Source organism: Danaus plexippus, chromosome 11, assembly GCF_018135715.1.
Source record: "Danaus plexippus chromosome 11, MEX_DaPlex, whole genome shotgun sequence".
NCBI lineage: Eukaryota > Metazoa > Arthropoda > Insecta > Lepidoptera > Nymphalidae > Danaus > Danaus plexippus.
The window spans coordinates 8,513,401-8,529,496 of record NC_083544.1 but is presented as its reverse complement, the minus strand read 5'-3'; the positions used below and the strand labels follow the sequence as shown (position 1 = coordinate 8,529,496).

Genomic DNA, 16,096 nt, shown 5'->3' with positions numbered 1-16,096 from the left:
AAAGTAACTGTATAACATTTATCTGATCAGTGAGTTTCTCAATCTTAAATTTCAGTAGCACCACGTTTATAATTAAATTATAAGGGATATATTTTATAGAAATATAGATATTGCAAACGTATAGTTCTGCTTAAAATTAAATTAATATTAATATTGTATGGTACTATTCGTGAAGGGAGAACAATTAAAACACAATCCCTGATGTATACAAGCCTTACAAAGGTATAAATTTACACCCTTAAAGGAAAAGGTATTACGTGTACATTTTAATATTATTAGAATTACATATGGTCATAAGGATTCAATTTTTAAAAGCCAGATTTTTTGAAAAAATCCTAAAATAATAACTAAATACAAACTAATCAAGTGTGATAAGGAAAAAGCTTTTATTTACAATGTACAAACAATACACATTTGGATTTAAACGATTGCGAATAAATCTATAAAACGGTTATTGGTTCTCAGAATAAGTTATTTCGATACATATTATAATGTGGAACACGTACTGATCTCTGTCATACAACGAAATATGTGCACACGACTATTGAATACACGATGTTTTTTGAAATACTGAACAGAATTACTGTTAAATTAATAGTTTTTAAATTTCTTTAAATATAAACATTAAGATAGAGAAATTGAATGGCAATCAAAATTATTTATATGCGCGTATAATATTCTGTTTATGAAATAGCAAAACTTTTGTACTCGCAGATTGTGCTAGTAGGAAAGTTTTCTGCATAATTTAACTCCACAGGCAGATTTATGGTCGATTACGGTAAGCTGTTATGGGAGCACAATTATTGCCTATTCATGATACATTATGAGACGCCATTAAGATGGAAAGATAACTTTGATTGATAGTCCGTATTGTTTGTTGTGGGGATGTCATTTCGTAGCGTTAATATGACATCCAGTCATTGGTGTGATTCATGATTTTATAAAGTTATCCGCTTGGTTTATAGGCCAGTGCTTGAGGAAAATTAAACATTCAATGGATCGTAATATTTGATTGAGTGAATATGAAATTACGCCCCTGGACATGCAGAATCACAATCAGAAGTCAATGAGCCGTATTTATAATAGGTACGTTAATGTTAAATATCTTAGAGGCAAATTTAGTTTGGAGTAACGTTTTTCAAACTCCCCTTACGGTAGTAACGCGTCAGTGATCCTGAATACTGTTTTAAACTTTTAAAAAAGCTTAACTCTTTAAATTTGTTTCTTTATATTATGTAGTTCTCATGTAAGAAATTAAATGAAATCTTTAAGAAATATATAATTTTAGAAGTTTCCTGTTGTCCAATGATCGAGAGATTAGTTATTTGTGTATAAATGAGATCACAATAAAGCAATTAGCCTGCAAGGAATCTTCAATTGCATAATAGTGCACGTTTGGATGTAGGTCGAATTTATTAATAAAACACTTATGTCGAAGGAAATAATGCAGCTTTGGATGAACCTTAGACGTGGGTGGAAATAATACATTGCTCACGAATAGTGCACAATATAATCATTTGTAGCCCCGGGCTTGTATCGGTCAACTGGTTTCTATGAGTCAATAGGTGACTTTAAAAATATGTTCTAAATCGTGATGTCATTCAATTAATGCTTAGAAAACTATTGGATCATATGTTTGTATCTTAAGATTGTTGTTCACGGTCGTTTCATCAATTTACGCTGTTTATATTACATGGGTATAAATATATATGTGTATTTCATAATTTACGCTTTTAATAGCTTCAAGTATCGTATTGTATACTATAGTATAGAAATAATTAATGGTAAAATAGTGTGGATTCTAATTAAAAAATATATCTACCCATACTCACTTATCATTTAACTAATATTTTTCGTCATGTTTTTGATACTGCAAAAGCACATGCAACAGAGAATTTTAATAAAGGAAACGTTCCAAAGAATACTCGGAAAATTATATACAACCTGACCTAGTTCAGGTTTTACAAATAGCTCGGTAAATTTGCATAATGGCGTCATCTTAAAATGCAAACCTGTAGCAAGTTATTACTCAGAGATTTACAATGCACGTATGAGATTAAGCGACTTACTCAAAATTTATTACGTTATATGCTTTACAATAAAAACATACCATAAGGTATAGGTATATAACGAAGGAAGGCAAATAAGTGCTGAGGAAATTTTAATATCAAATTGATGTTTTCAGTTTGTGGAAGTTGTTCCGTTACTTGCTCTAATCGCCCTGTATATTAAATTATCACAACACAAATAAGGCCCTTTTCTCACTGGATTAACTTAATCCTATAAAACTAAATGCAAAACAAAGTTGTAATGTTAAAATATGTTTGCTATGATCATATCTTGTTGGCAATAATATTAATATGAATATAGTTTTTGAATTTCAAAGAGTCGTCATTTGTTTATAGGGTTCCATACGATGTTTCACTGCCATAAAAAATATATAGTAAATTAATGTACTCAAAATTCATTATTTACAATATTAATAAATTCCTCTTTATGTGACTCAAAACCGCTGGTTGGCACTAGAATACAGAAAACTAGTATTGAAATCAAAGTAAGTACCCTTATTTTATATGTAAATATTACGGTCATAATAAAATGTCAAAAGCAAATCATGTCACGGGTATTTGCTATAAAATTTGTAGTCCACTAGAATCTCGTACTATAATAAACTTCACGCGAATTTTAAGTGTTGTTTAGAAATACAATAAAAAGTCAATAAAGTAATTTATAAAAGGGGCACGTGCCAAGTGTGAGATCGAACGATAAGATCTGTTTAAAAAAATTAACAGCGTTTCGCTACATAATTACATCACGCATGCTACGCTACAATGATTACGAATTACTCCAAAAGTAAAAATAGTATACATACGGAAAATAATCGTCTTTTTACCACATATAAAAATTGCTAACCGTATAATATACTAAGCTATACAAATGTAACATATACCTGGGGTAAAAACATCAAGTTGAACCGTCGTAAAACTAACATCAATATTAATACTTTCGAGAAACAAGAAGTGAATCATTCGCCTTGTCGGGTTACGCAATTTCCTACATATTCATCGAGTTTATAAAAATTAATGACACGTTTCAATAAAAATAATTAATGTTTAAGTCACCGCGGAGAATAAATTGTTACAAGACGACTGTATTTTATCAAATGACATTAAAATTGTTCAAACTATAAGTGCTTAACCTTTAAAAGGTAAAATTTACGCAACTTAATGGCTCGCTGACAGACAGTTAGCACTTTGGGTCTCGATTCGTACGTTTTGTAGGAACGAAACGCTAGCAATAGCTGTTATATATAGTGAATGTTAAAGTAAAAACTAAAGTCACAAGCTCGCTTTATAACATTTTAAACTATAGAGCAATCATTTCTTGGATAAATCGGTTTTTAAATAATATTTTCTGATAACCGAGCTATCCAGTATTATCAATTAGTAATTTATAATTGAGCATAATTCTAAATAAGATTTATTTGTTTTATAACACATTATGTTTTGCGAATGGTAGATTAGGCTATATGATAACACAAGCTGAGGAATGCAATAATCAGTAAGGTTAAATCTTATGATATGTAAAATATATATAAGTTGAAGTAAACCCACGAGAGTCCCAAGTTAAAAAAAAAAATGTTAGGAAACATTGAGTTTTAGTAAAAATAGCACATTTCTCTTTGGTATTGGTGGTCATTTCACTTTGGTATCGTTTCTAATAATAAGGTTGTGCTTAAAATTAAACTTTAAACATAAACTGAAGGGCTGAATGTTGATCGAACTTCAAATTGTTACAAAACTGACATAACGTTCCAATTTTAATAAAGTTTTTTCACTCACACGTGCCATCGCTTATCAAACACTAACGGGTTTCGAAGCCGGGGGCAAAAACTAGTCATCCGTAAGCTCGCGCTTACAGCTCACATGAACCAGTATGACGTAACCATTCTAGGTCAGGGTTGCTTGTGGGTGTGCAGGTTATGAAGCCTTATCTGTAGTGACCACCTTTTGTATTATTAATTGTCTATTGGAACCATTATGGCAAACTATTAATGAAAAAACTTAGGATTTTTTTTTTGGATTTTTCTATTTGGTATTAGTCTGTGATTATTAATATTGATAAAATAATAAAGATACGGTATTCAAATGTTTCATTGTGGCATAAAAAATATATTTTTGTACTGTTGCTGGAAGTATGTCAGTGTTTTTGTCACGTGTTTCATGTTTGTTTATATGATGTGGGTGACGCGATCTTTTATGAGAGCTAATACCTAACCTAACCTCAAATGCCATTGTGATAATTCATTTTTTTTATCAAGATGCGATATGAATGGATTTATGAATTGTATTTAAATATTTTTTTATATTATGAAGTCAAGGATTTACTCTGTTATATTCTTTTATACATAACTAAAAGAGGAACGATTATTGTAGTAATTTTATGTATCTTAGTTGGAGATCTGGGGAAAAACATCACAACGGCTGTATCTGACAACCAGCGACAATAGGTTTCGCCGGGACGGAAATAAGTTTTTATTAGGTTTATAAAAGTGTATAAATGGACCTTAAAAAAATATAATTCAAGTAAAAGGTATAGCACAAGCCTACTAAATATTCTGAAAGAAAGTTTGACATATTTTTTTTCATCTTTTTTGTGTGCACGGAATTAATCTTATTCATAACCATGACTTTGATTCACATAGGATTTTGAATGAAACTTGATTATTTTCAAGGGTTTTCGACGGTGACTTTCAGAAATTTCATAGCATTATCTACTGATTTCATAATTTGAAACACTTTTTGGAATGTGAATTGAGAATTGGGATCTTAAGAAAAAAATAGAAAAAATCTAAAATGTCATTATTTTCAAGCACTTATTTTAGTCCAAACGAATTTTTTTTTTATCAGACATACAGCCATTTTGATCTTTGTAAATGTATATATATTTTACACCAATTTTAGAATATTATATATACAAATAAGAATAATATACAATTTAATTTCGTTTTATAACTAAAAATTTATTTAATAAATAATATATATTTTTGTCAATCTTCAGTAAATGTTACATGTATTTAAAATTAAAATATTTTTTTCACATAATACAAGGTCGGAATAAAAACGAAACAAGTGAATTCCGAAAACGTTTAAATCAATATTTAGATTTTATTAATATGTTAATAATATTCAAATTATTAGATACAAGTTTAAGAACGAGTATCAACGCGTCATGTTGACATTTAGATGACAAAAGGAATAAAAAATGCCATTAGTGGATTCCAAAAAAGACAAAGATGTGATCACGAATTTGCATTTCAACGTTTTAGGGTTGTTCGCAGTGTTCGGTGTACGATTGTATCATTAATTAGATTTGATATCAGCATCTAAGCATATTAAAAACCTATTTTATCTAATAACTAGATAAAACTATGATAAAAAAATCAAGAAACAGTAATATAAAATAGTTATGTACATATATTTTAGATAGTTGTTATAAAAAAATATTCGCTTTCTAACTCTGGAGCCAAACGTTGATGCAATTGAGTTTAACAATGTAAAATTATTATTTTTTTGTGTTTTTTAAAATTATATTGTTATCATAGCCCTGCGATATTCACAGAAGCCTACAAGTTTTATGGTAATGTTTACAAATATAAAAAAATACTGTAATTTTGTTATAAAACAAGTCGCGCTTAGCTAATTATACCAGCCTTGCGTCAAGTTCAATCTAATCCTTGGAATGTGTAAAAAGGCGTAATTAAACGATTACTGAACACGTTGGCGTTTGGCAGATCAAGCATTGTAGGCTCATGGATAATATCGGTGAGACGTATTATCAATTCGTTACATCATATGACTTAAATCGGATATTACAGTTAAGTTATTAAGATGAAAAAAAAAGTGATATTTGCTTGCTATCTGTACGATGTCTTCTCATATTGAAACAAGTGTAAGCCTAAGTAAATAAAACTGGTACGGTTTTGAGGCGGGGCTCAGCAAAACGTACATCGATCTGCTTTAAGTTGGGACAATACTATTTAATATGTATCGAACAATATATCAAGTAAAGTTGGTAACTAACTAGACAAGCTGTATAACGATATAATATTCTCTTTGTCAAAAATCGATTGTGGAAGGATAAGATGAATATGAAATGATCATATACAACGGTTGCTAGTTAATATTAAATCCTGCTTACTTGTGGACAGGTTCCAATTCAATCGCAATCCAACGTTCAAACAGAATTCTAACTAGTCTTAATGTTTTCTATTGAGCTATAAAACTTATATTCCGTGATGAAACCCCTCACATAAAATCATGGCGTGTGGTGTCGTAATTGTTATTATTGTCGCAATCTATACCACCTTACGTGTTGTGGTGAAATTAACATATTTAAATATTAGGAATGTTCTAGATATAATTGTCATCTGATCTCCTTATAATAGTTTTAAAGCAGTATGTGTTATTGAACTCACAACTAACACAAATGAAACTATTTTATAGTAATGATATTGCTAAAATATTATTCCGTTGTTATTGGCGATAGTTAGTAAATTGTGGTTGAAACAATCTTATATATTCCGTGAAGTCCCCCGTTCACACAGAAACTTAAACACATACAAACACACACACACACTTAAAACATGTTCAATATAGTATGTTTCACTTTGTATAATATAATTTAAACATTGTGGAACAACGGAATTGAATGTTGTGGCATTTTTACAGACAGTACTAAAACTGACTATAAGTCCTTTCACAAAAATCTTCTGCTCCTTTGCAGGACATAGAGATTGGAGGCGATGAAATGAGCGAGGGTTCTATTTTTTCAGTAACTCATTATATCATACTTTAGTAATACCGACGCTGTTTATATATGCATTAGTAATGCTAATTTATTTCACATTCCTTCCTTTGTTATTCATTAATTTAAGAATGTTGCATGTACTTCAACAACTAAGTAACTTGAATTAATTTGTTCCATATGTATGTTCTGTTTTACGTTGAATTTACAGTATTTTTCAGTATCAAGAGATATACAAACTCATACTGAGAAGTTGGTAGTAACTAAAAATTTGTCATAACAAACTGTTTTAACAGATTGTCAGAAGGGTCACTGAATAATAAATGCAAAAAAAAGCTATTTATTTGCTCGCTATTAAGTCAAGACTATCAAGTGACATTGTAATTTACTATCGAGTATATCAGTTAATCGTTTTCGATAAACGGTGAAAATATATTTTATATAATGATATATTTGGCAATGATAAATATACATGCCGTAAGATACTCGTCTGATTAAGATGACGGATAAGATACCGCAACATAAAAAGTGCATTCTTGAATAAAATGATAATTCACAGCGTTTTTTTTTTTGGGTCATTGTCGATCGAGGTTCACTTTTTCTTCGTAACCGTATCTCCAAAGTCTTATCTTAATGTTCGCTAAAATCGCTGTTTACGTATTAAAACTTTCTTTCATATTTGAAATAGTAGCAGATTTAGTAAAGATAAATTATAGATTTTTTATTCTCGTAAAACTTGAAGTTCAATGATGAGGCCTACGATCGATTTGCAAATTACCAAGCACAGGGTAGACCACCTAAAACCAGGTAAGCTGTTTATTTTATTGCTTAACACAAAAAAAAAAGACAAAGTCGATATTATTGGCTGTCGACAGTTTAGTCTAGAATAATTTAAACTAAGAATCTGTTTTTTTAAATAAGTTTTCAATCTTATTTGATAAAGGAGTGTTTACTGTTTACTTTCAAATAGACAGGTACGGATGTCATGACACGTCACTGACTCAAGTTAAATACTGCAGGCAAAGTAAACTCAAAATGAATTACATGTTTATTACTCATAGTGTACACGACCCAGTTGTCGTAAGTGGAACGTTTTGCATTCGTAAAGGCGCTTCATTTCATAAACGTGTAGGTTTGGGAGCGAAGATGCTTTTACAAATTAACTGTTCCGATGTATTTTAAAAGTAATGTTCTCTGTAATATATAACTATGGTAATCTTAAAAAACTTATACACATTGAGGTCAACTAAGCTGAAACTGAATATGTATGAAATATATTAAAAAAATGACAAATTCCAGACAGAATTCTAAATTATTTGATCTTTGTAATGACGGCTTAGAACAATTACAATGTATATCTCATATATATGTAATTCAGAGCAGTTATCTCTACCGTCTCCTAGTCACGTTCACACTATTGTTCGCTTTAAGGTTCATATCTGTATTACTTTAACATTAATTACAATCCTTTGCTGTCTCCTTCACACTAACTTGTAAACAATCAGCTTTATATGTTGCTTAAGTTCTTCATGGAAGTCATTCTATTTTTTATATATTGTTAACGTATTTCGTTGACAAAAATTCTAAATGATAATTTGCACTGCAAACCTATTTATATATTCACTCTAAAAACATATCACCCCGCAACAAAGACGCCGCACATCAAACATCTCGGTACGTCTTGTGATAGTTTAACGAACTTTTTCCTAGAAACAGTTTTTAACACTGAGGAATAACACGATCTAACAGCTGCCATCTGAATAGAAAAAAAAAACTATAATGCCTTAATTTCATTGTAATTATGCTATTCCTTAAGTTTTTATTCTTTATTAAATCTTTTTTTATGATAAAATAAAATTTAGTTTGGATGACCAAAGATGGTAGATTAAATGATTGACTGAAGATTGTAGTGTGAGTTATTAATTATAATATTATATATATTTTGAATGTCCGATATTAGCGTTAAGTTGCATAAGACGCGGCGTAAACGGTGTCGCAGGAAACAATTAGCGCATAACGTAATTTGCAGCTGTATACACATTTTAGATCCGTGGCGATTTTAATGGTGTCTGTACAAATACGTCATTCAAGTAAACATCCTATTTTGCATTGCATTCCTAGTTTCACACTGTATCGATTTATTGATATTTGCTCGTTACATTTCGCTAACAAACGATTTGTGATTCTTAATTAGTAAGTCAATTAATTAAAATTCTATTTGTCATTCATATTCGATACACTGTTAAGTTAAGACCGCATTAGTTTGTGTCCATTGTCGATTCTTACGTAATATATTATTTATTTACAGTTAATAATGCAAGTCATTTATTTACCACAAAGCCGGTCATAAATAATTCTGCCACAATAATATCATGTTCGTATACTTCAAAGGGTGGTTTCTATATGGAAAGTTGTGTCCCATCCCTTTGATGTTTCATTGTTGTCAAGTCGTGACCGAACAATTCCCGTTTCGGCCATATAAATGGTTATGGCGAGAATTTAGCCAATTTTGGTTATGTGGCAACTACATCCGGGCGATAAGCCGAATATAGATGATAGAACCGACGTTTTAATGTTTTCTTTTAGGGATGGCTGTTACAAGATCACCACGTTAGATCAGAGATGTTGATATAAATTTGCGGGTGAAGATACTAAAGGTGACTCAAGATTGTGTGGTTATATTAATGACTCAGAGCATTGTGACTGAAAAGTTCAAACAATAAATGATGATCGTCTCATATACTTACGAAATCTATTTACATAACTAACAAAACACATTAACCGATGGAGGGTATTAACTTTTATTATCGCAGTTCTGCCTTAAACGGAGGCTAACTTTAGAAACTGAAGCCCTTATTGCAATTCGATAAGGTTTAAAATATAATCTTTTCGACGTTGTATTCGGCTTTATTGTTTTATTATGAAAAAGATTGATTTGCAGACGTTTTCAATTGATTTACAGCTTGCGATGTGGGTTGCAGTATAATTGAGTGACCGATATCGTGTGAAAAGTCAATTGCATTAATTTATTCTCGTCTCTCGAGTGAAAGTGTATCGTATATTTTACAGAACGTTATATATTTCGTACGTATATGGAGACAAACATAAAAATACAAATCGCAAATCTTTTAACTGATGAAATGTGTAGAAATAGATGTGTGAACTTATTTATTTTGGTAAAAATGCAACTCTAAATTAGAGTCATATTTCATAGATGACAAGAAATACAATAGGCTTTTGTGTTATAAGAGGAATAATGCAGGAAATACAATAATTAGGACTGAATCTACCTCACAACAATAGGGTAATATAATAGATACTTTAACTCTTTACTAAGAGCACTTGTGTATTTACTGCACAATTAAACTTGTATACAAAATTACAAACCACAACTAATTGGCTTCCATTGCGAAACTTTGTATTTAATAATAGTGGAGCAAAAACTGAAGTAAAGTCACCATAATTCCTAGGTTATTCCTCATAAAACTATTTGTTTACAATATCCTTAAAAAAAATTCTCCGAACACGGCTGTCAGCTATGAATTGTGTCAACACCAAAGCTATCATTGACGTTTTTGTCCCATTAACGTATCACATGCATCTGTTAACGTAACTTCATTCATAAATTTGGATGAATGAAATAATAAACGCCTTGATTTACAGTCCGACAGAAAAAGCGGACGCATCTGTCATACTGACGTGCCCGAAAGCTATTTGTCACCACGTAATAATAACAGTGTTAATAGTTGTAATTTATAACAAAAACAAATGCTTGTTCAATTACATTTATGATAATATTACAGAGAATTCAATGAATTAACATAAAACAAGATGTTTTCTACAATCGTCAAAATGTCAACTAAATGTTTATAACAGTTCAGAAACCATGTTTCCAATAACCGGTTGTGACATTAAACAATCGTGGCCTAATAAATGACAATTACATTGGAACATCAAACGCACCCGAAATGTCAAAGGACGCATTCATAGAAGCGGATTACTAATAATATAGCATTTCTTAAAACACATCTGTGACGACCTGTGCATTATTTACTTTGTGTGTTTTGTACAGAGGGTGTTTGGAAAGAGGGTTTCACTTTGATTATTGTGTCAAATTACGTGACAGATATGTATATAAAAAATTATATATATATATACACACACACACACACACATCTATATATAAATTAATAATATGTTATACCATTTTATTAATTTGATCTACTACTATGTTACAAAAATTTATTTTATTATTAAAATGGCTGATAATAATGTTTATTTCACCTTCATTTCATTTTTAAAGTTATAAAAGTGGCGTAAAATGTTTTATATTGGCTAGTATTTATTTTGTACAAAAATTATTATAATTTTTACTGCATTTAAATATGTATACTTTAATGTTAATTCACAAGTTATAGCATCTTTTCTAAAACAATTTTCAGAAACAAAAATGCTCTTCAGAGGAAAGCCTTTGTACATTATAATAATTATCCATCTTCAAACTTGTGTTGTGATCCAATTTCAGAACCGATTTCCAAGAAATTTATGAACGGTTAAGATAATTATAGATAAAATATTTATTTGTCTATTTTTTTTTATTGCAGCGAAATTGTGAAAAATCATTGTTATTATAAAGTAAGTAAGTCTCTAAATAAAAATGTTTATATTGTCTTAGAAGGTTGCTAGTTATGATAACTGGCAACCTTCTTACTGATGCCCTGTCATTTACTATCTAATACGTTGCATCAATCGTATATAAAATTACAGCCTTCTAGACTTTATGATATCTGTGTGTATACAAATAAGTCAGTTACTGTCTTATTTATATAAATTAAAATTGACAAGTCATATTGTAGTTATTTATCTGAGTACATTTCATACATGTCCCTTAATGTGAACAAATGAAAAGTAAACAAACGTCGTAAATCAATTGATTTGACGTGAACATCAATTCGGTAAATGAACTTAACTTTTAAAGTTCAGAAACAGTGACCATATTCGTCGAGAAACATTTTAAAAATATATATTGATTAAGACATAAATAATTATATGATAATTAAATGAGAAGAAGGAGGATTATAGTGTAATAAAGGGTTATTCATTGTTTGAACGAAAAAACATTATCTTTATAAAAAAATATAATAAATATAAGTTTTGCAACAGTTGGCGTGTGATTCTTACTTCGATTCATTAGGTATTTTGCTTGTAATAGCTATACTTAAGTTGACCAGGCTATAACATGGAAAGATTGTTTTATATAAAGCTTAGATGAAATCATCGTAGCTACGTCACCCAACACCATTGGGATGTCACAATAGTTTTCGACTCAACATTAAAATCGCTGACATCATGTAACAGTAAATAGGGATTTATTGAACGATGTAGCTAATTTGTGTCACGGATGTACTCCCAAATTTAAATCAATGTCACGCTTGCGACGCCATCGTATACACAAAGGTGATTATGATTGGGCTGCTGTTATTTTGATTTATAAGTTTCGATGTTGATTAGTAACTTTTACGGACAATAAAACAAAGTGTAGGCTTAGTTCGTAACGTGATGATACTATTTTTGAAGTTATAATTCTATTTCAGAATTTATTTAATTTTGTGTATATAAATTTTTTGGCTTATATTATTTATTTCAATTCAAACACAGCGCTAATTCCTAAAGATAACCTGCGTGGTTACTAATATTATTACCGCGTGTACTAATAAATATTTACTACTACAGACTTTAGTGTTAAAGCTATTTTAGATTTCGCTTAAATTATTTGTATTAAATTTCGTATTTATATTTACATTGGATTTGTTTAACATCTAGCGTTTTTGTTTTGTTACTGACGTGTTTCATAATATATTACGTTTATGCTGAAGCTCTAATTTTAGATCCGTCAAGTATCCGTCGTAGGAATTAATGAAAATGGCGAGTAATAAGAACCTTCTTTTGACGATTCTAAAACTAAATATAACATTATTTATATTATTTTGGCATAAAACATATCGATTTCTATTACCCTAAATTTATATCAATGCCCTTTAAATATTTTATAACAAATTTTCTTAACTATTAACGATGGTAGGTCTAATATCCTCGTAATATTTGGTATCCTTAAACTTGTACGGAACATACATAAATTAGTTTTCTTTTCATCTCAGCAATTTCTTTTAATTATTCTACAGTACATATTGCTATAATCAGTCTTTATTACGCACAGAATTTATTTTGACTTATTGCCTAGCAAAATAATTAGTGCCGTTCCTCACAGACGCGGATGCTGGGCCTAATCAAAGATTTTTCAATGGAATTTTTGGGTCAAATTATTCATAAATGTATATTAATTAACTTAATAATCTTTTCCATCTTATTAAAAACATCAATTTTATATATTATTTGTACCACTTTTTATGACTATTGTTGTAGTATGTTTTATTTCATTTAGCTGCCATCCTTTATTATCATTGGCTGTAAAAATTTATCACTAAATAGGTTCCTTATTATAAGGAAAGAACTTTAGGAAGAACGCAGACCATTTATCAAAAAGTGTGGGTGTTGTCCAAAAAAAAAAATTGATAGTTTATGGAAAATATTTTTTCTAAGGATTCCATACAGTACATACATGAGCTAAGTAAGACCGTATTTTAGCTGGTTAATATAACGGTTTGAATAGGAGAGAAACTTATGGGTTTTATCTTAACTAATTAATTAATTATAGAATAAAAAATTAATGTTTAATTTCCTTACATTTTAATATATTTCGTTCTAATAACCGATGGTCTTATCTCACAGTTAGCTGGTATCTCTCAATCATTTATATGTTAAAGAATGCTGCGGTAGTCACATTAAAGTTATTTTTTTTGTTTTCGTTGGATGAGATTTGATTTAGTGCAAGGATTTTAAGGGAATACATAGGGTATATGTTTGCATATTTCACGAGGGAATTCTTCTAAACGTCAACAACATCTGTACGTGTCAATTCATGTCTATTGCAATGTGTGAGATAATTAAGACTTAGGATTTATTGATATCTGATACCACTTCTATTCGTCGAAAACGTCTTTATAAAAAAAAATAGGGAGAAAATTTTACGATTATCGCAATATTTAAAAAAAATCAAAATCTCAGATATTCGGGAATCCAGATAGTTCTTGCTATTCAGATGTTCACAAAAAAAAATTTATAGGGCCTAATTATAGCATTCCGTATCTTAATATTTATATGAGAGGTGATAAGAAACTTAATAAAATATTACCTAATGAGGTTTTCAAATAAAACAAAAATATAAATGGCCAGTTAAGTATACTCGGAGAGTAATTAATCATTATAAGATCTGATAGGTAAAAACTGAGATGTTAATTAGTAAAGATATGGTCCCTGACTTTTAATTGGAAGCAGTTGAATGATTTAATTGTTAAAAAGTTAGATAGAATAGTTAATTTTTTTTTAAACCTATGAAAATAAAGATATTTCAATAAAAGTAACTAGATGTTATTTAAAACGTTAAAAAGGGGAAGATTTTAAGGAAAATAAATTACTTGAATAGACAATGGGTTATCAAATGGGATAGCGGTGAGGGTTACGGCTTACGAATGTCCCAACCTCGCTAATCTCAGATTCAGTTCCGTGAATTCAGGGTGAAATCTGATTCTACAAAGTTTTATAAGAAATTGCTTTGCTTTATATATCAAACACAATAAAGATATATGTATGTTAATATAATTATAATAAAATTGTTGCTATATAGGAATAAAAAAAATTGGGTTTTAATTTAAATTTATATTTAATATCAAATTTATAAAGCCAGTCGTCATTAAATATAACGTATGTGATGCTAAATATTGGGCTTTCCTTAACATTAATAAAATTCTATATATAGCCTTGACTCAATTTTTATTAAAATATAACGAAACAAGATAATACCATACAGTACTCGCAAAGAAAGCAAAGGGTGTAATTTTTATAATTAATTACATTATGTAGGATTATGAGCATTAAAAAAAAGACACCCTATATATCGTTAAATAGGTTATTCAATTATACGGTACGGAGATTGACTGACATAGTTAAAAAGCATAGTTTATAAAAAAATATAATAATTCGAAGAAAAAAATATTCCGAATGAAATATTTTAAAAGCGACAACTAAAGAGAAGCTGTTATTTACAATCCTTTGAAATGACTAGATTTATTTGTGAATTAGAAAACACGTGACTGAAATATTGCTATGTGACATAAAATTTATTTCACAGAAAATAGTTTCTTATACAACAGTTCGTAAACATTAAACATTCATTTTTATTTTTCCTAAATAACTAAGAAAACCCTATTGTTTTCGGTGATGTATGCGAATTGAAAAAGAAATTTATAAAAAAAACGAAAGGAATAGAAGAAAATTAAATAAGCCACAGACATTATTGATTAAAACTAATTTGTAATAAGGCTTTATCCAGCGCCATTTTAATATATTGGAAAGTTGATACTGAATATAGTGTTTGTACGGAAATAAAATTGTAATGAAAGTTACGATAATTCTTAATAATTCAAAAATACTGTGACCATCTAATTTTATACGAAGGTGTAGGACCCTCGTTTAATATGTAAAATTGCATTGATTGTATTAAAACATTTACGTCTTATTGGAATGCATTCGACCTAGTAGGTTGAACAGAGATTGCTCGTGAATTTAACGTACAAAGTTAATTTGATACTTCAACTATGAGAATGCTTTTAATTCTCGTGAAACGATAACATGAAACAAGTGCACATCTAACGTGATAAGGGCACAGGTATTGTTATTTACCTGTTGATCAAGCTATCTCCCGTTCAGTCGCAGCAGACGCCACTATACAAGAACACGGAAACTCAAATTCTTTAAAATATTTCGTGGCTTTAATTCATAATTTAACAACCGGCATGACCGTGGACGATACAAACGCGTCTTCCCTCTACGAAAGCCAAGCACCGACTGCCGGCTACCGGCTGCCGGCTTACTCGTGAGTGCGAATCGTGAAAGATATACATTTCACTTCAGCGGACGAGGCACGTATTAATTTCTCGTAATATCAAAATAAGTTCGTGTTATACAATTATATTACATTTTTCATTATCATAACGAATCAACTGCGATCAGAGATGAGAGAACGCAAGTAAAGTTGATCAAGTGAATTATTACTTGGTATTTTCGTATAGCAGAGTATTTTTGGATTTATTATATTATCTATGATTTGAAAAGATAGTATCAAAATAAGTTGCAGATTTATTTAAAACTATTTATATTTTGATTTGACTGC

General features: G+C 29.7%; 1 protein-coding gene across 1 annotated transcript in view; it reads right to left on the bottom strand.

Annotated features, from left to right (window-relative positions):
* Nucleotides 1-15,781, bottom strand: part of LOC116765597 (uncharacterized) — a 58,366-nt gene extending 42,585 nt beyond the window's left edge. The window contains exon 1 of the mRNA XM_032655127.2: nucleotides 15,607-15,781. The gene's annotated coding sequence lies outside the window, so the exon portion shown is untranslated. The remainder of the gene's footprint in view (nucleotides 1-15,606) is intronic.
* Nucleotides 15,782-16,096: the final 315 nt, after the last annotated feature.